This window comes from Oncorhynchus nerka, unplaced genomic scaffold (assembly GCF_034236695.1).
Source record: "Oncorhynchus nerka isolate Pitt River unplaced genomic scaffold, Oner_Uvic_2.0 unplaced_scaffold_1632, whole genome shotgun sequence".
NCBI classification, from domain to species: domain Eukaryota; kingdom Metazoa; phylum Chordata; class Actinopteri; order Salmoniformes; family Salmonidae; genus Oncorhynchus; species Oncorhynchus nerka.
In genome coordinates this window covers 13022-34926 of record NW_027039690.1, presented here as the reverse complement: position 1 = coordinate 34926, position 21905 = coordinate 13022, and the positions used below count along the sequence as shown (strand labels likewise).

General features: G+C 38.9%; 8 non-coding genes across 8 annotated transcripts; all 8 read right to left on the bottom strand.

Moving 5' to 3' along the window:
• Positions 1-10962: 10962 nt before the first annotated feature.
• On the bottom strand, positions 10963-11035 carry trnav-uac (transfer RNA valine (anticodon UAC)). Its single transcript has one exon. It is a non-coding gene; the product is annotated as a tRNA-Val (tRNA).
• Positions 11036-11965: 930 nt separating this feature from the next.
• trnav-uac (transfer RNA valine (anticodon UAC)) lies at positions 11966-12038 on the bottom strand. The gene has a single exon. It is a non-coding gene; the product is annotated as a tRNA-Val (tRNA).
• A 1019-nt stretch (positions 12039-13057) lies between these two features.
• trnav-uac (transfer RNA valine (anticodon UAC)) lies at positions 13058-13130 on the bottom strand. The gene has a single exon. It is a non-coding gene; the product is annotated as a tRNA-Val (tRNA).
• A 975-nt stretch (positions 13131-14105) lies between these two features.
• Positions 14106-14185, bottom strand: trnai-gau (transfer RNA isoleucine (anticodon GAU)). The gene is given in 2 exon segments: positions 14106-14142; positions 14149-14185. It is a non-coding gene; the product is annotated as a tRNA-Ile (tRNA).
• Positions 14186-14873: 688 nt separating this feature from the next.
• Positions 14874-14946, bottom strand: trnav-uac (transfer RNA valine (anticodon UAC)). The gene has a single exon. It is a non-coding gene; the product is annotated as a tRNA-Val (tRNA).
• Positions 14947-15878: 932 nt separating this feature from the next.
• Positions 15879-15951, bottom strand: trnav-uac (transfer RNA valine (anticodon UAC)). Its single transcript has one exon. It is a non-coding gene; the product is annotated as a tRNA-Val (tRNA).
• A 3616-nt stretch (positions 15952-19567) lies between these two features.
• On the bottom strand, positions 19568-19640 carry trnav-uac (transfer RNA valine (anticodon UAC)). The gene has a single exon. It is a non-coding gene; the product is annotated as a tRNA-Val (tRNA).
• A 2045-nt stretch (positions 19641-21685) lies between these two features.
• Positions 21686-21758, bottom strand: trnav-uac (transfer RNA valine (anticodon UAC)). The gene has a single exon. It is a non-coding gene; the product is annotated as a tRNA-Val (tRNA).
• Positions 21759-21905: the final 147 nt, after the last annotated feature.

Genomic DNA, 21905 nt, shown 5'->3' with positions numbered 1-21905 from the left:
CACCCCCCCCGTGGACCTCATCTTAGCAGACAGTGCATCAAGCCCGCCTTAGATTGTGAAGTTTAAAAACTATCATCTGGACTGGTATTATTAGGAATATATGTGCAACATTGTTTACCGAACATCTTGCAGACGTCCCCTGACTGGCAAGAAGCATATCCAAGGCAAGTCTATTCTGTCTGGAAACCCCAAATGTGGCCTCAAGCTGTTCAGACATACTAGTGAGTGCATCACGGAGTAATTCACAAAACACTGTTGATTATAATAGATATAATTAATCCATGCAGTCTGTCTAGCATCCACCATGGCTGGACCCAGAGTAGGTAGTAAGTGCCAGAGTCCATCATTCCTACCCAAGGCCTGAAACTCATGAGGAATCCCCACTGGCACTCCCAACAGGTTAGTGTGTATGTCAACTACATCCTCTGTCCATGGAGCACTACTACATCTATGTCTCCCATGGGATGGAATGTTTTCAGGTCCCCTGGTTACAGAACTCAGCAGCTGTTCAGCAACAACATCAACAATGGTCAGTGGAATTATCAAACTGGTCAGACCACACGTACCTTGCCATTCTCCTCTAAGAATGGGTCTCAGCCCTCTTTTGGCTCCACTCATCCAACATACATCAGCCAGACCACTAGTTTGGTTTAGGCCTGTAACTGGCCAAGTGGAATTAATGGTTATGTTACTCCTGCAATCAGCTTCAGGCAATCTCCCATAATCAATGCCATTACCTGTACCCGTGATGCACTCGTAATTGCCCCCATATGCCTCAACACCCCAAATGGCCTGATGAGGAGGTACTGCAGGAAACACAAGGCTCAAAGAGGAACAGAGGGTTGAATTGGGCTTAACCTGGTAAAAACTTCTCAAAATACACAACCACCCCCCTCCTTCTCCTACAGCAAATGGGTGTGTAGCCAGAACAGGTCTATCATGACTACAAATAATACAGTCCTTTCTTCTCAGGGTTTTAGCTGTGTACCTCATATACGACAGCCACAAATTGTCCCTACTATCAAAACCAGTCTCAGTTTCTAATTGATCCATAGCCGAATAGTCTCTAACATTAATTACCTGAATGGTATTTTTAACACAGTGGTGGTAGAGGAGTGTGTCCGGTTACCTCTGGTCTTGGCAGTACCCTAATAGAAAACACACCCATCATGTCTGTCCTCGTCCTTTGTAGTCCGAGGGTGTGAGTTCCTGCATCAGAGAGCTTAATAGTTTTGATGGTTAGTAGGATTTCATCACCTTTACAAAGTTCAACATTGCTCCCAGGTTTCCCCATATCGTGGAAAACCTATCCACCCTTGTGGGATCCCCCATGCTATAAGGATACCCTCTTCTCCAATCCTAGAACTGTCCGAAGTCGGTTATCATGTAATCTCTATTCTAACTTCTTATCTACCCAGATCTAGGGATCTCTTATGCTTATTTTGGAACAAAATACACATCACTTAGCCAGAGCCAGACACATCTTCACTTCTATGAACAAAAACAGGGGTGATAGGACAGGTAGGGTTACTTCATTCGAGAGTTGGCCCCCGGAATTCTGTTAATTCCAGTTCTTGCTCAAATTCACTGGTGCTATTCAAACGATCAAACCAAGAATCAACAACCATCAGAATCCACCATCACGATGTTTTATGACTCAGACATCCAATCCCTCTCTCTCACGGCCCAATTACAGTCCAAATAAACGCCACAAATCAATGATACCCACCCAGCGAATCAGCTGCTAGTTTTTAGCATCTTTCCTGACGATTTACATACTCCTTTTAAAGGACACTAACCATTTTCTCTGTCACCCCCAGTCAAGACATCATTTCCGTGGCGACGGAAACCTCGCTAGTGATGTCATCAACAAGCGCTCAATCTTGACTCATTTCGCAACGATTTTCAACTCATTGTAAATAATGGTTGGCTGTCTGCAACAACAGTATTTCGGGTTCGATAAACCAAACCTAATTTATCACATCTGTTGAATCCTGAATTAGAGTTTACAACATCAATCAACATCTCTCAATTCGCTAATCTTATAAAAACATTTCGATGGACACAAATCTATCGTAATTGTTCCCCCGTTATTATTCAGAATTAATTTGATTTAAGTTACTGTCTCGTCTTTGCATTAGCATTTTTAATTACGACTCTTTTCCCAATGTATTATTCCCAACAAATCATTTAGTGAACAGACATCGCCTTGCATCAAAATCTCCGTTCTTATATTAAGTTGAATGAATTAGTCTTTCAATTTGAACCAAACAAACTATTTAAAACGTTCAGTTTATATCTTATACCAATACTAGTGACTATAACTTTCTCTGCAAAACAATTAGTTTAATTAAAACCAAAAACTCAGACATATATAACTGCTCTTTACACCTCAACTGGGAACCGAACCCCGGCATCCCACGTGGCAGGCGAGAACTCCACCACTGAGATTCTAGACCCAATTTTCAGTTATCTGCATTTGTTACTCCGGCATCTGAACAACAGAAAATAGCACTAATTTAAACGCACAAAGTTTTCCCTCAATTAGGATTCTCATTAATCTCGCTCCCTTCGTATCTGACCCTTCTTTCTTAAATACGTGAATTTTGTTATTTTCTGCCTCTTTCTCTCTTAACCCACATTCCATTGTTTTCAGCTGAACTGCGGATGGCGGTTCCCCTCCTAAATGACCTTCCTGTGTCCATTTTAGCTTTAATCCCTCCCAAACTTTCTTCATGTGCTTCCATTGTTTCTTTCCCCCTGATCTATATTCTATTTTTTGTTCTAGGAACTCATTAAACCTCAGCTTTGGAGTATTGAGGGTCGCCATTGTGAATTTTTAATCGTGATTTTATTTAATTCAATCGGAATTTAATCGTAGTTTTAATCGAATTCTCTCCTTCTATCTGAATATAGTTAGCATATACTTCGCCCGACGTTGATTAATACCCACGATGTACTCGAAGAGACACTGCTGCACGTGCTCTGTCTTATCTCTGAGCTTCTCCTTTGTATATTTTAGTTCGAGAAAAACGCATGGGTCGGTATGGGATTTGTGGAGCGCACAACCAAGGGATCTATTCAACTATTTAGTCTCAATATTTAAATATTATATTCAGATATTATTTCAATTACACGTCAGTCATTTTGTTCCTGATTATACATTTAAATTTGAGCGATTCTATAGCAATCTCTTTAGGCAATATCAACAGGAATGAAAAAAGCGAAAATCAGTGTTTTAGCCCGGCGGCTGTCAATCAAGTTTGCACGGTCATTCGACTACTGAGATGGCCTTGTCTATCAGCACGTGTGCATAATAGCCCAGTTACGTATCCCCACCTAGCGGTTTACTCCGCGACAAACGTTTCTCTCAATTTAATTTCCCCGGTCTCAAAATCATGGAACGCAAACTCTGGTTAATATGTTTTCTCAATACTACAGTCATTCATACGAAATTCACATAGAATTTCCAACATTCATAATCGTGTCCTTTACATGTTAAAACACAGCCTCTGCTTTCCCTCACCTCTATACACAACCCAATATATATATAATTAGGACAGTTTTCTATGCAGATTTCAGAACAAACAGGGTCCCGAAGGAATTTAACATATTGGTCAATCACAATTCACTCATTCCTATTAAAATAACTCAGTATAGGCCAATTAATAAAATTCTATAACAACTGTCAGAACACAGAAGTCATAGGTACATATTAACAATTACAAATAGACAAAACATACAATTACTGGTTATATCTCTGACCTCTTATTAAATCGACCCCTATCAGACCGAGCTAAGCGGATTTACTGGATAGAATTCAACTGCTAGAATCCAATTCTATCCCCTACTGATCCCTATCGAAGTTAACCGCTATCAGAATTAATACACGTTATCTCTCTGTCCCCTGAAAGCCGATCCCTATCGGTGAACCTCTTATCAGTCTAGCCTCGACCGGTTCCCGGGACAAAATTGCAATTTCTCCCCTCGGCGTTAGGTTTAATGAATAGTGGTTAACTATCCCCTGACTGATCTCTATTCCCGACTTTTATCAGTGAATTTCTCAGACTAGCCTCTACCGGTACACGGGACAAAATTCCCCTCGGCGTTAGGTTTAATGAATAGTGGTTAACTATCCCCTGACTGATTTCTATTCCCGACTCTTATCAGTGAATTTCTCAGACTAGCCTCTACCGGTACACGGGACAAAATTCCCCTCGGCGTTAGGTTTAATGAATAGTAGCTAACTATCCCCTGACTGATCTCTATTCCCGACTCTTATCAGTGAATTTCTCAGACTAGCCTCTACCGATACACAGGACAAAATTGCAATTTCTCCCCCTCGGCGTTAGGTTTCTGACTGATCTCTATTCCCGATCCCTATCGCACTAACCCCTATCAGCATTGATGCGCATGTCCAACCCCTATCGGAACTGAATTTATATATGTCCGATCCCTATTGGAACTTTTTAGGCCTTTAATTGATCTCTCATCATTGAAAGCTATCAGACTGTGACTGATATCTCATCAGTGATTCATATCACACCAGCCGTCGCTGGCTTGTTTCTACATATCTTCACTACACTGTTCTTTTCGACTCGTCAGCAAATTATAAATTTACACAAGAATTCATACTTACTCGGAAATACTGATCAAAATTTAGGCAGACTATACGACAATATGCAAAGTTTGATTTAACAGGTTTTGCTTACCTTATTTATGGTGCACCTTTAGATCAGTTTCCCGAGTTGAGTAGAATTGTTGTCCACCCCCCGAGAATCAAATCACCCGTCCTTCTCGAATCTCCCTCTCCACGCGCTCACCCCTCTCTCACATCCAATCTGCCCGCTTCGACTGGACCGTTAGTTAACCATCCTCTGCGTACCATTTTTGTTAGCAATTGGATATGTAGATGGGTGAGCCGGTCAAGGATCGATTCAGACTAAGTGGTAAATTTTATGACAAGTAAACAGTTTATTCAGAGTGAAAATATGTATTACAACGTAATTACGGCTCTTCCGTTAGTTCGTGTGGAACGGCAGGCAGAGAGAGCGTAAACAGTCAGCACAGCCCTTATATACGTCACAGAAAGTAGGTTGACCCTAGGAAGATCGGATCTCCGGATTGGTTCAGCTGGTTGTAGTCTGTAGTCTTCCGCCATTGGCTCAGTTGTCTGTCCGTCATCGTAGGATCTTCTTCGGGCACACAGTGTTCGGTTAAAAAAGGGAGATTATGTGTGTAATGTGGGAGCTATCCTGTAGGGGACCCCACAGGCTTTACTGTGAGTTGTAGCCATGTAATTAGCAGTAAGTTAGTCACCTGCATACGAAATAGCAATTCCTTACACTGATGAGAGTTATATCATAGAATATTGAGGGGGTGTGCATGACTGTTGGAAAAGGTGTTAAACTCTATTAACGTAAAATTCTGTGTGTAGAGTTATATTATGAGGTTTGAACTATACTAATATTGTAGAATTACATAATCAACATCTGAACATACTTACGATAAACATTAATTGAGCCACTGAGTAATAGATAAGATATACACTAGGTAAGGGGCGACGGGCGTGGTCGATGTAAGACGGGAGTGGTGTTCTAACCAAGTGCTGAGAAATAAGGTAGATTTATTTTGTTCTTTTAATTAGTTTACACAAGTTCTTCCCGGTTATTGATTTTGGTTTGATTGTTCAGATAAAACCACTGAAATTAAACAGGAGGTTAAGGTAGACTAACATTAGAATCTGTTTTCATTATGGGGAACAATGAAAGGCCCGCAGAGGGGATTGCAGGCTGAGGTTTTTATGTTAAAGGGACAGTGCACGTTTATCACAGTTGTTTGTGTGTCTAATGGCTGGGTATCTAAGAAGTATTTTGGGAGACAATTTGGAGAAACACGAATAAAACATGAAACACAGAGACAAATTATTTGAGTTTGAGGGGATTATCATAATTATTAGGTTTTGTTTTTGTAGTAAACGTTTGGGTTAAGGGGATTTTCACGTTCCCAGAGACATGGTATTTTACAGATAGGGGAAAAGGCAGACGGAGGGGCCCTCCGCCCGCACTGCAGAGACCTTGAAAGTTGGAGAGAGCAGAGGAGAGTTTTGGAAAAGGGGGGCAGGACAGGCAAAGATAACAGTTGCTGAGTGGAGACAGGGAGAGAGTTGGACATGTGGAAAACTGAAAGGGCTCCTTCATGATGTCAGACATAAGGATAATATACTAATCTTACCTAAGTCAGTATTTAGAGTAGGTAAGGTTGATACCTGGGCAGAATCAGGTATCAAAAGGGGGATGGGTAAATTGTGGTCTAGGATAGGATGGGGCTTATTGGATAAGAAACTAAAAAAAAAAATATATATGTAAGCTAACAATTGGGAATAGAAGTTAAAGATATAATCAGATAAAACATATGAGAAATTGTTTGTTAACCAAGCCTGTATGTCCAGGATTTTATGCATTACAGGTGAACTACAGGTGAAGTCACTCAATCCAGTCCCAGAGGCTTGGGGACCATAGGAGACCCCTGGTGACAGCTAGCTGAAAGAGCTACCCAGATTCATATCGCACGGCGGAAGGGTAAGACATTTTTTCACTGTCGGACAATAAACAGAGTTCGGGAGAAGAACTGGAATTAACAGAATTCCGGGGGCCAACTCTCGAATGAAGTAACCCTACCTGTCCTATCACCCCTGTTTTTGTTCATAGAAGTGAAGATGTGTCTGGCTCTGGCTAAGTGATGTGTATTTTGTTCCAAAATAAGCATAAGAGATCCCTAGATCTGGGTAGATAAGAAGTTAGAATAGAGATTACACGGTAACCGACTTCGGACAGTTCTGGGATTGGAGATGAGGGTATCCTTATAGCATGGAGGATCCCACAAGGGTGGATAGGTTTTCCATGATATGGGGAAACCTGGGAGCAATGTTGAACTTTGTAAAGGTGATGAAATCCTACTAACCATCAAAACTATTAAGCTCTCTGATGCAGGCACTCACACCCTCGGACTACAAAGGACGAGGACAGACATGATGGGTGTGTTTTCTATCAACGTACTGCCAAGACCAGAGGTAACCGGACACACTCCTCTACCACCACTGTTAAAAATACCATTCAGGTAATTAATGTTAGAGACTATTCGGCTATTGATCAATTAGAAACTGAGACTGGTTTTGATAGTAGGGACAATTTGTGGCTGTCTTATATGAGGTACACAGCTAAAACCCTGAGAAGAAAGGACTGTATTATTTGTAGTCATGATAGACCTGTTCTGGCTACACACCCATTTGCTGTAGGAGAAGGAGGGGGGTGGTTGTGTATTTTGAGAAGTTTTTACCAGGTTAAGCCCAATTCAACCCTCTGCTCCTCTTTGAGCCTTGTGTTTCCTGCAGTACCTCCTCATCGGGCCTCTTGGGGTGTTGAGGCATATGGGGGCAATTACGAGTGCATCGCGGGTACAGGTAATGGCATTGATTATGGGAGATTGCCTGAAGCTGATTGCAGGAGTAACATAACCATTAATTCCACTTGGCCAGTTACAGGCCTAAACCAAACTAGTGGTCTGGCTGATGTATGTTGGATGAGTGGAGCCAAAAGAGGGCTGAGACCCATTCTTAGAGGAGAATGGCAAGGTACGTGTGGTCTGACCAGTTTGATAATTCCACTGACCATTGTTGATGTTGTTGCTGAACAGCTGCTGAGTTCTGTAACCAGGGGACCTGAAAACATTCCATCCCATGGGAGACAGATGTAGTAGTGCTCCATGGACAGAGGATGTAGTTGACATACACACTAACCTGTTGGGAGTGCCAGTGGGGATTCCTCATGAGTTTCAGGCTTTGGGTAGGAATGATGGACTCTGGCACTTACTACCTACTATGGGTCCAGCCATGGTGGATGCTGGACAGACTGCATGGATTAATTATATCTACTATAATCAACAGCGTTTTGTGAATTACTCCCGTGATGCACTCACTAGTATGTCTGAACAGCTTGAGGCCACATTTGGGGTTTCCAGACAGAATAGACTTGCCTTGGATATGCTTCTTGCCAGTCAGGGGGACGTCTGCAAGATGTTCGGTAAACAATGTTGCACGTATATTCCTAATACCAGTCCAGATGATAGTTAAACTTCCAATCTAACCCCCTTGATGCACTGTCTGAAAAGATTTAGATGCACTAGGAGTCTGTTCCACCTGGTTTGGTAAGTGCATGATGGTGAATGCACCAATTTTGTCCAGTGCACTATTATTTAATTGATGCGATGTGCTGCTTGCATCATAAATGTAAAATCTGTTACAGATGTGGTGAGGGCTTCAGGCATATGCCTTTGCTTGATGCTCCAGGGCGGCTTGATGCACTTTCAGGGGAGGATGACTGGTCCACCTGGTGGAGGAGTCTGTTCTCTTGGCCTGGTTTGGTAAGTAACTGACTATGATGGTTACTGACCAAAGTTTTATGACCCAATTCTTGTATTATTTGTTATTGATTTGATGTGCTGCTTGCATCATAGTGTTCTAACAAATATATTACAGATTATGGTGATAAACTTTTTAGGCATTTTGCCTTTGCTTGATGCTCCAATAAAGGATGCCGATTGAGGACATGCTTTCAGGAAAGGATGGGACTTGCTTTTATTGATGACTTCTCCATGGTATGCTGTCCCATCTGGGATGGGAAGAGAATAATTTTACACCACCACAGTTCCTTGTTATACATTTTTATGATAGGTTTTCTTTTTGCTTGTATGTTTGTGTCTCCCTTTGTTGTGGACAATTTTTACTTTTATTTTGAGCTGTTCTCTGTTAAATGAGGGTTGTAAGTTCCTGTTGTAAAGGTTTAGAGTCCCTGGGTGCAAGGAGCCCACCTGATACAGGATAGGAGTAGCTGAGAGGACCAGATGGTTTCTAATAATTCTTTCCTTCTGTTTTCCATGACCAAAGTTTTATCCTACATCTTACATGTCAATAACAATAAAGTTTTATCCTGTTTTTGATAAGTGACACCCTTGTGGGTGTCAAAAGGGGAAGGCATATAACAATAGACATATATACTTGTTATTAATAATAAACTTTTTATTATTTTCATGAAATGCTATGACTACTGAAATAAAGGATAATGAGTGTCAAAAGGGGGACTTAAATTTCACACCCTTGGGGTCATTTTACATTATAGCCATTACCATATATATGATGGAATATTATCTGCTGTTGCCTTCTGGGATGTGTGTATGTGTTATGCATACCTAGCTGATTTGAAACATTGTTGAAAGTATCAGGGCCATGGAACTTTCTCATGCTGGGAAAATACAGAAGGAAGGGCACATTCAGAGCGTGGGGTTGCGAGAACAAGAGAAACTGCGGTCTTTTGTTAGACAACAGGAGCCAGGTGCGAAATAACGGTATGGAGCATGAGACCCATCTTTCAGTTTTTGCAGCCATTTTAGTGTTGTGCAAAAACTGTTTGCATTCCGTGTATTCGCCACTCACTACTAGAGTTATATCTAAGGCCATTGACCCAGCAAGCCCTTCCCAGATGTTTCCCCTTTTCATTGCATGTACGGAACCCTGAAATAAGGAGGAGGATCCCTGTTGCTTTTACTGGATTTTCATAGAGCTTCTCCATTCTATGTCGTGCCTTTAATAAATAAACTGGGAAGAGGGGGTAAACCAAATGTGGACCATTCCGCCTGACTTGCCTAGTTTACATATCATGTGTCATCCCTTAGGAGATGTGAAGATAATGCATTTATCAAAAACTTTTCCTTCTGGGAAAAGTTTTCTTTTGTGTCTGGATCTAGTTTCATTGGTTGTGTCACGTCTCTGGGGAGACGTGAAGAGAGGGATTTGTAAGGAAGTGCTATTTCTTATGCAAATGACCAGCTTACTGCTGATATCACATTGCTATAACTGAGACAACGTATTTTCACAGTAAAACATGTTGGGTCCCATACAGGATAGCTCCCACATTACACACAGCAGTAACACATTTTACACACATTCATTGCATGAGGACATTTCACAAATAAGACATACATTAGAACAACTATTGGGAGGAAAATACAGCCTTACTTGCAGACACAAGGACTGTTTCCACCCGGTTCCTTTCCTAGGGACCATTCGTGTGACTGATAACCACTACAGACTAGGAAACTGCTGAAGTATCACTGCAAGGAGTAAGGACCAATTTTACAGATATTCATTGCAACACCTCAACTTCCAATCAATAAGCAGGGACTTTCATTAACCCACTTTCAACTGTACAAAACATGCTTACAATCTGTTATCGGGGCTTCGTTCTGCTGGTTCCTTGGTAGCCAAATGAAAAAACTGAAACTGCTGCTAGAATTATTACGTGTACCAAACCAAATTGTACATCATGAATAAATAATGCATTTATGAAAATTCTTGTCATATAATTGACCAAATCCGAATCGTGGAATCTTTTGATTCCCAAAAGAAGGCATTAATGAAAAATAGAATTTTCATGTAAGGCGAACGTGATAACCACTAAACTACAGAAACTGCAGCATTAATTACCAGCAAGGAGTAAACCCAAGTTTTACAGATATTCATTGCATGTATTCGAATTTCCAAAATAAGGCATTTATTAGAACAACTATTCTCTGTTACAAATACAGTACTTACTGGATTTGTCATAGAGAACTGTTTCCGCCCGGCCTCGAACCGGGGACCATTCGTGTGTAAAACAAACTTGATAATAACTAAACTAGAGAAACTGCTGCTAGAATTATTACTGTGGAGTAAACCAAATTGTACATATATTCATCGCACGAATTCGAAATTCCAACATAATGCATTTATGAAAATTCTCTGTTACAAATACAGTATTTCTCACATGTGTCAGAGACCTCTGTTTCCAAAATAAGGTATTCATGTATTCATGAAAGCAACTCATCTCTTTTATAAATACGTTACTTACTGCATGTGTCAAAAAGGACTGTTTCCGCCCGGTTTCGAACCAGGGACCTTTCACGTGTAAAGCAAACGTGATAACCACTACACTACGGAAACTGCTGATAGTATCATCAGCAAGGAGTAACCCGAGTTTTACAGATATTCATTGCATGTATTCGAATTTCCAAAATAAGGCATTTATTAGAACAACTATTCTCTGTTACAAATACAGTACTTACTGGATTTGTCATAGAGAACTGTTTCCGCCCGGCTTCGAACCGGGGACCATTCGTGTGTAAAGAAAACTTGATAAATACTAAACTAGAGAAACTGCTGCTAGAATTATTACTGTGGAGTAAACCAAATTGTACATATATTCATCGCACGAATTCGAAATTCCAACATAATGCATTTATGAAAATTCTCTGTTACAAATACAGTATTTCTCACATGTGTCAGAGACCTCTGTTTCCGCCCAGCATCGAAAAGTATACATTTTGCGTCTTAAGTGAACTTGATAACCACTACGCTATGGAATCTTTTGATTCCCAAAAGAAGGCATTAATGAAAAATAGAATTTTCATGTAAGGCGAACGTGATAACCACTAAACTACAGAAACTGCTGCATTAATTACCAGCAAGGAGTAAACCGAATTTTACAAATATTCATTGCATGTATTCGAATTTCCAAAATAAGGCATTTATTAGAACAACTATTCTCTGTTACAAATACAGTACTTACTGGATTTGTCATAGAGAACTGTTTCCGCCCGGCCTCGAACCGGGGACCATTCGTGTGTAAAACAAACTTGATAATAACTAAACTAGAGAAACTGCTGCTAGAATTATTACTGTGGAGTAAACCAAATTGTACATATATTCATCGCACGAATTCGAAATTCCAACATAATGCATTTATGAAAATTCTCTGTTACAAATACAGTATTTCTCACATGTGTCAGAGACCTCTGTTTCCAAAATAAGGTATTCATGAAAGCAACTCATCTCTTTTATAAATACGTTACTTACTGCATGTGTCAAAAGGACTGTTTCCGCCCGGTTTCGAACCAGGGACCTTTCACGTGTAAAGCAAACGTGATAACCACTACACTACGGAAACTGCTGATAGTATCATCAGCAAGGAGTAACCCGAGTTTTACAGATATTCATTGCATGTATTCGAATTTCCAAAATAAGGCATTTATTAGAACAACTATTCTCTGTTACAAATACAGTACTTACTGGATTTGTCATAGAGAACTGTTTCCGCCCGGCTCGAACCGGGGACCATTCGTGTGTAAAGAAAACTTGATAACAACTAAACTAGAGAAACTGCTGCTAGAATTATTACTGTGGACCAAGTTAACCAAATTTTACATATTCATCGCACAAATTCGAAATTCCAACATAATGCATTTATGAAAATTCTCTGTTACAAATACAGTATTTCTCACATGTGTCAGAGACCTCTGTTTCCGCTCAGGGCCTCGAAAATTCTCTGTTACAAAACAAGGTTTTGCGTCTCTTTGTTTCCCAAAGAAAGTTCATCGAAAAGTATACATTTTGCGTCTTAAGTGAACTTGATAACCACTACGCTATGGAATCTTTTGATTCCCAAAAGAAGGCATTAATGAAAAATAGAATTTTCATGTAAGGCGAACGTGATAACCACTAAACTACAGAAACTGCTGCATTAATTACCAGCAAGGAGTAAACCGAATTTTACAAATATTTATTGCATGTATTCGAATTTCCAAAATAAGGCATTTATTAGAACAACTATTCTCTGTTACAAATACAGTACTTACTGGATTTGTCATAGAGAACTGTTTCCGCCCGGCCTCGAACCGGGGACCATTCGTGTGTAAAACAAACTTGATAATAACTAAACTAGAGAAACTGCTGCTAGAATTATTACTGTGGAGTAAACCAAATTGTACATATATTCATCGCACGAATTCGAAATTCCAACATAATGCATTTATGAAAATTCTCTGTTACAAATACAGTATTTCTCACATGTGTCAGAGACCTCTGTTTCAATAAGGTATTCATGAAAGCATACATGTGTCAAGGTATTCATGAAAGCAACTCATCTCTTTTATAAATACGTTACTTACTGCATGTGTCAAAAAGGACTGTTTCCGCCCGGTTTCGAACCAGGGACCTTTCACGTGTAAAGCAAACGTGATAACCACTACACTACGGAAACTGCTGATAGTATCATCAGCAAGGAGTAACCCGAGTTTTACAGATATTCATTGCATGTATTCGAATTTCCAAAATAAGGCATTTATTAGAACAACTATTCTCTGTTACAAATACAGTACTTACTGGATTTGTCATAGAGAACTGTTTCCGCCCGGCCTCGAACCGGGGACCATTCGTGTGTAAAGCAAACTTGATAACAACTAAACTAGAGAAACTGCTGCTAGAATTATCACCGTGGAGTTAACCAAATTTTACATATATTCATCGCACGAATTCGAAATTCCAATATAATGCATTCATGAAAATTCTCTGTTACAAATACAGTACTACTCACATGTGTCAGAGACCTCTGTTTCCGCCATCAACTCATCTCTTTTATAAATACGTTACTTACTGCATGTGTCAGCATCGAAAAGTATACATTTTGCGTCTTAAGTGAACTTGATAACCACTACGCTATGGAATCTTTTGATTCCCAAAAGAAGGCATTAATGAAAAATAGAATTTTCATGTAAGGCGAACGTGATAACCACTAAACTACAGAAACTGCAGCATTAATTACCAGCAAGGAGTAAACCCAAGTTTTACAGATATTCATTGCATGTATTCGAATTTCCAAAATAAGGCATTTATTAGAACAACTATTCTCTGTTACAAATACAGTACTTACTGGATTTGTCATAGAGAACTGTTTCCGCCCGGCCTCGAACCGGGGACCATTCGTGTGTAAAACAAACTTGATAACAACTAAACTAGAGAAACTGCTGCTAGAATTATTACTGTGGAGTAAACCAAATTGTACATATATTCATCGCACGAATTCGAAATTCCAACATAATGCATTTATGAAAATTCTCTGTTACAAATACAGTATTTCTCACATGTGTCAGAGACCTCTGTTTCCAAAATAAGGTATTCATGAAAGCAACTCATCTCTTTTATAAATACGTTACTTACTGCATGTGTCAAAAAGGACTGTTTCCGCCCGGTTTCGAACCAGGGACCTTTCACGTGTAAATCATCAGCAAAACGTGATAACCACTACACTACGGAAACTGCTGATAGTATCATCAGCAAGGAGTAACCCGAGTTTTACAGATATTCATTGCATGTATTCGAATTTCCAAAATAAGGCATTTATTAGAACAACTATTCTCTGTTACAAATACAGTACTTACTGGATTTGTCATAGAGAACTGTTTCCGCCCGGCCTCGAACCGGGGACCATTCGTGTGTAAAACAAACTTGATAATAACTAAACTAGAGAAACTGCTGCTAGAATTATTACTGTGGAGTAAACCAAATTGTACATATATTCATCGCACGAATTCGAAATTCCAACATAATGCATTTATGAAAATTCTCTGTTACAAATACAGTATTTCTCACATGTGTCAGAGACCTCTCTGTTATCCAAAATCCAAAATAAGGTATTCATGAAAGCAACTCATCTCTTTTATAAATAAACGTTACTTATTCTGCATGTGTCAAAATAAGGACTGTTTCCTGTTACAAATACAGTTTACTGAACCAGGGACCTTTCACGTTCGTAAAGCAAACGTGATAACCACTAAACTACGAGAAACTGCTGATAGTATCATCAGCAAGGAGTAACCCAAATTGTTTTATTCAGATATTCATTGCATTTATGTATTCTCTGTTACAAATTTCCAAAATAAGGCATTTATTAGAACAACTATTATCTTTTATAAATACGTTACTTACTGCATGTGTCAAAAAGGACTGTTTCCGCCCGGTTTCGAACCAGGGACCTTTCACGTGTAAAGCAAACGTGATAACCACTACACTACGGAAACTGCTGATAGTATCATCAGCAAGGAGTAACCCGAGTTTTACAGATATTCATTGCATGTATTCGAATTTCCAAAATAAGGCATTTATTAGAACAACTATTCTCTGTTACAAATACAGTACTTACTGGATTTGTCATAGAGAACTGTTTCCGCCCGGCTTCGAACCGGGGACCATTCGTGTGTAAAGAAAACTTGATAACTACTAAACTAGAGAAACTGCTGCTAGAATTATCACCGTGGAGTTAACCAAATTTTACATTTATTCATCGCACGAATTCGAAATTCCAACATAATGCATTCATGAAAATTCTCTGTTACAAATACAGTACTACTCACATGTGTCAGAGACCTCTGTTTCCGCCCAGCATCGAAAAGTATACATTTTGCGTCTTAAGTGAACTTGATAACCACTACGCTATGGAATCTTTTGATTCCCAAAAGAAGGCATTAATGAAAAATAGAATTTTCATGTAAGGCGAACGTGATAACCACTAAACTACAGAAACTGCAGCATTAATTACCAGCAAGGAGTAAACCGAAGTTTTACAAATATTCATTGCATGTATTCGAATTTCCAAAATAAGGCATTTATTAGAACAACTATTCTCTGTTACAAATACAGTACTTACTGGATTTGTCATAGAGAACTGTTTCCGCCCGGCCTCGAACCGGGGACCATTCGTGTGTAAAACAAACTTGATAATAACTAAACTAGAGAAACTGCTGCTAGAATTATTACTGTGGAGTAAACCAAATTGTACATATATTCATCGCACGAATTCGAAATTCCAACATAATGCATTTATGAAAATTCTCTGTTACAAATACAGTATTTCTCACATGTGTCAGAGACCTCTGTTTCCAAAATAAGGTATTCATGAAAGCAACTCATCTCTTTTATAAATACGTTACTTACTGCATGTGTCAAAAAGGACTGTTTCCGCCCGGTTTCGAACCAGGGACCTTTCACGTGTAAAGCGAACGTGATAACCACTACACTACGGAAACTGCTGATAGTATCATCAGCAAGGAGTAACCCGAGTTTTACAGATATTCATTGCATGTATTCGAATTTCCAAAATAAGGCATTTATTAGAACAACTATTCTCTGTTACAAATACAGTACTTACTGGATTTGTCATAGAGAACTGTTTCCGCCCGGCCTCGAACCGGGGACCATTCGTGTGTAAAACAAACTTGATAATAACTAAACTAGAGAAACTGCTGCTAGAATTATTACTGTGGAGTAAACCAAATTGTACATATATTCATCGCACGAATTCGAAATTCCAACATAATGCATTTATGAAAATTCCAAAATTATGCATTTATGAAAACTTCTCTGTTACAAATACAGTATTTCAAATCAAATCAAATCAAATGTTTCCCACATAAAAATACCATTTTCATGTAAAGCAAATGATAACCACTAAACTAGAGAAACTGCTTCTAGTTATCGACAATGGAGTAATAACCAAAAGTAATATAACATAACAATTCCAAAACTAGTGTATTTATTAGAACAACTCTGTACAAATACAGTATACTGATTTGTCAGAGATGGTTTCCAGGGCAGCAACAAGTATCTGGTATAAAGTAACTTGATAACAGTATATACATATGAGATGAGTATGTAAACAAAGTGGCATTTTATTAAAGTATGCTGGCATTTAAAGTGGCAGTGATACATGTATTACATAAGGATTTATTAGAAATAGAATTATTACTGTCTGATAAATACAGATATAGAGACCTCTGTTTCCAAAATATGAAAGGTATATACAAAAAACTGTATGGGACCTACTGAGATAGAATAATCATCAGTAGGAGTAAACCAAACATTATATTCATTGCATGCATTGTTTAAAATAAGGCATTTATTGATAACTATTCTCTGTTACAAATACAGTATTCCCATTATGTCAAAGACCTGTTTCCGCTGGAAAATTGAGTCATTCATGTCAATTGATAACAACTAAACTAGGAAACAGCTGCTCAATTATTAGTGGTGGCTGTTTAACACTAAACTGAAACTGGCCTTAATCAGCATTTAGAAAATGTTTTTACAGTCTATTCATTGTCATGTATTCTGATTTCAAAATAAGGCATTTATTAGAACAACTCGCTCTCTTTACAAATACAGTACTTACTGCATTTGTCAACAGGCAGTTTCTCGGGTGGTTGGGACCATTCCTTGAAAGAAACTTGATAACCTTAAACTAGTAAACTGGTGGTGTATGTCCTGGAGGGCAGGTATTTTGCCCCCAAAATAATGCATTTATGCAGAAAACTACCCTCTGGACAAATACAGTTTACGGTTGAGGGCGGAGCAGTTGCCGTACCAGGCGGTGATACAGCCCGCCAGGGATTTGTCTCTGTTACAAATACTATTTCTCACAAACTAGAGAAACTGCTGCTGTCTCGATTGTGCATCTGTAGAAGTTTGTGCAGTGACTTTTAAGGTGAAATTTCAACTATTCTTTTACAAATACAGTACTCCTGATTTGTCAAGAGGCTGCTGCTTTCGAACCGGGGACCTTCTTCACGAAACTGATAACTGTAGAGAAACTGCTGCTAGAGTGGACCAATTCAGTTTTCTGTGATGTCATATTCCAAGGAATGCATTAAAAATTCTCTGTTCCAAATACAGTTCCATCATGTGTCAGAGTTCCTCTGTTTCTAAGGCATTCATGAAGTCAACTCATCTCTTTTTTACAGTTGACTTTGCATGTGTCAAAAGGACTTTTCCTGACACCACACTCCCAGGGACCTTTCACCTGTAAAGCAAACTCCCTAAGGCCATCTGCTGATAGTATTATGGTAATAAAGTTTTACAGATATTCTGCATGTATTCGTTTCCAAAATAAGCATTTATTAGAACAACTTTCTCTGTTACAAATACAGTATTGAGTTTGGAGGCGTTTCGTGGCCAACGCCATTCGTGGGTGAATAGGGAGTACAGGAGAGGGCTCAGAATGCACCCTTGTGGGGCCCCCATTTATGAAAATTCTCTGTGTTGAGGATCAGCGGGGAGGAGATGTCGTGTTGCCTACCTCACCTCCTGGGGTTTCCGCCCGGTTTCGAACCGGGACCATTCGGCCTAAACTAGTGCAGAAGTATTATCAGCCAGTTTTACCCATTCATTGCATGTATTCGAGACCCAAAATAAGGCATTTATTAGAACAACTATTCTCTGATACAGTAGCTTGGTCAGGGACTACGTGTTGAATGCCGAGCTGTAGTCGATGAACAGCATTGTCACAATTAGGTATTCCTCTTGTCCAGATGGGTTAAATTCAGTGATGTGGTTGAGAATTAACACTCTTACAAACTGCAGTATTTTCACATGTAAGCAAATTGGAGTAACCTCTAGTTTTCAGATATTCATTGCAGGTATTCATAAAATAAGGCATTTATTAGAACAACTATTCTCTCAAAATACAGTACTTACTGATGTCAAAAAGTGTTTGCCCGGTTTCGAACCAGGGGACCATTCGTTTAGCTCAAACTTGATAACCTTACTAAACTAGCTGCTGATAGTATTAACAGGTAACAATTTTACATATATTCATTGCATGTGGGAACAAAATAATGCATTTATTAGAATTGATTGAAAATACAGTATTTACTGGATGTGTCAAAGACACTCTGTTTCCAGCTGGTCTGCGCATGCTCTGAGGGCGCGCTGCTATAAAATAGATTTCATGAAAAAAATAATTTATTAGTATCTCTTTTATACTGCATGTGTCAAAAGGATGCCGGGACCTGGGCCTGCAGCTGCTGATAGCGCAGGGTTTTACACATTGCGTTTAAAATAATGCATTTATTAGAACTTTCTCTGTTACAAATACAGTATTTCTCACATGCTGCAGGAAGGAAAGACCGCTTGTTTATAAACTAGCAGGCCTGCAGTGGCACTGAATTGTCCTCAAAGCGGGTTTCGAACCAAATTGTACATTTATTCTGCCTGGGAGCAAGACATCCTAATCCATGATGAAAATTTCTCCTGTAGTCCAAATACTGTAGACCAGATGCCACATGCCTCTTGTGTCCAAAATAAGAGATTCATTTTGTCTCTGTACTGACGCTTAGCTTGTTTGATAGCCTTTTAGGGAATAGCTACTTTTGTATTCGGTCAAAAGACACCTTTCCGCCCTGATTAAAAGCAGTTTCGTGTAAGCTTTCAGTTTAACCACTAATACGCTGCTGATCAGCAAGGAGTAACCCGAGTTTTACAGATATTCATTGCATGTATTCGAATTTCCAAAATAAGGCATTTATTAGAACAACTATTCTCTGTTACAAATACAGTACTTACTGGATTTGTCATAGAGAACTGTTTCCGCCCGGCCTCGAACCGGGGACCATTCGTGTGTAAAGCAAACTTGATAACAACTAAACTAGAGAAACTGCTGCTAGAATTATTACTGTGGAGTAAACCAAATTGTACATATATTCATCGCACGAATTCGAAATTCCAACATAATGCATTTATGAAAATTCTCTGTTACAAATACAGTATTTCTCACATGTGTCAGAGACCTCTGTTTCCAAAATAAGGTATTCATGAAAGCAACTCATCTCTTTTATAAATACGTTACTTACTGCATGTGTCAAAAAGGACTGTTTCCGCCCGGTTTCGAACCAGGGACCTTTCACGTGTAAAGCGAACGTGATAACCACTACACTACGGAAACTGCTGATAGTATTATCAGCAAGGAGTAACCCGAGTTTTACAGATATTCATTGCATGTATTCGAATTTCCAAAATAAGGCATTTATTAGAACAACTATTCTCTGTTACAAATACAGTACTTACTGGATTTGTCATAGAGAACTGTTCCGCCCGGCTTCGAACCGGGGACCATTCGTGTGTAAAGAAAACTTGATAACAACTAAACTAGAGAAACTGCTGCTAGAATTATCACCGTGGAGTTAACCAAATTTACATTTATTCATCGCACGAATTCGAAATTCCAACATAATGCATTCATGAAAATTCTCTGTTACAAATACAGTACTTCTCACATGTGTCAGAGACCTCTGTTTCTGTTTCATTTTGCGAAGCCTCAGCATCGAAAAGTATACATTTTGCGTCTTAAGTGAACTTGATAACCACTACGCTATGGAATCTTTTGATTCCCAAAGAAGGCATTAATGAAAAATAGAATTTTCATGTAAGGCGAACGTGATAACCACTAAACTACAGACACTGCTGCATTAATTACCAGCAAGGAGTAAACCGAATTGTATATATATTCATCGCTCGAATTCGAAATTCCAACATAATGCATTTATGAAAATTCTCTGTTACAAATACAGTATTTCTCACATGTGTCAGAGACCTCTGTTTCCAAAATAAGGTATTCATGAAAAACAACTCATCTCTTTTATAAATACTGTTACTTACTGCATGTGTCAAAAATGACTGTTTCCGCCCGGTTTCGAACCAGGGACCTTTCATTTATGATAAATTCTCTGTGATAAATACAGATAACGTGTACAGATTCATTGCTGTTTCCAAAATAAGGTATTCATGAAACAACTCCATCTCTTTTATAAATACAGTTACTTACTGCATGTGTCAAAAAGGACTGTTTCCGAGGTTTCGAACCAGGGACCTTTCACCGGGGCAAACTACTACTGCCCTGCTGATAGATTATCACACCAACCCGATGTTACAGATATTCATTGCATGTAAAGATCCAAAATAAGGCATTTATTAGAACAACTATTCTCTGTTACAAATACAGTACTTACTGTTTGTCACCCCGCTATTTCCAGAAGGGAGGTCATTACAGGTGCAAAGCAAAGCTGGGACCTAGAGACTGAAAAACAGCTTCTATCTCAAGGCCATCAGACTGTTAAACAGCAATCTAACATTGAGTGGCTGCTGCCAACACACTGTCATTGACACTGACCCAACTCCAGCCACTTTATTAATGGGAATTGATGGGAAATGATGTAAATATATCACAAAATAAGGCTTTAAACAATGCTACCTTATATAATGTTACTTAACCCTACATTATTCATCTCATATTACCAGCATATGTATATACTGTACTCTAGATCATTCGACTGCATTCTTATGTCACTAGGCACTTTAACTATGCCAATTTCTTTACAAATGTCTACATACTCATTTCATATGTATATCTCTGTACTCGAACAGTATTTATACTGTATGCAAACTCTGTACCATAACTCATTACATTTATCCTTATGTACAAATTGACTATATTCATCGCTTACAATTGTATTCCAACAGTAGTTTTGAAAATTTTTAGTTAGAAATACGTGATAATCACATTGTCAGAACTGCTGAAGCACAAGCATTCAAACCCAAAACAGATATTCATTGCATGTATCGAATTTAAAATAAGGCATTTATTAGAACAACTATTCTCTGTTACAAATACAGTACTTACTGGATTTGTCATGAGAACTGTTTCCGCCCGGCCTCGAACCGGGGACCATTCGTGACAAAAAAATTTGATTTGATTTGATTTGATTTGATAACACACTGGAATTATTACTGTGGAGTAAACCAAATTGTACATATATTCATCGCACGAATTCAAATTCCAACTACGGAAACTGCTGATAGTATCATCAGCAAGGAGTAACCCGAGTTTTACAGATATTCATTGCATGTATTCGAATTTCCAAAATAAGGCATTTATTAGAACAACTATTCTCTTTTATAAATACAGTACTTACTGCATGTGTCAAAAAGGACTGTTTCCGCCCGGTTTCGAACCAGGGACCTTTCACGTGTAAAGCAAACGTGATAACCACTACACTACGGAAACTGCTGATAGTATCATCAGCAAGGAGTAACCCGAGTTTTACAGATATTCATTGCATGTATTCGAATTTCCAAAATAAGGCATTTATTAGAACAACTATTCTCTGTTACAAATACAGTACTTACTGGATTTGTCATAGAGAACTGTTTC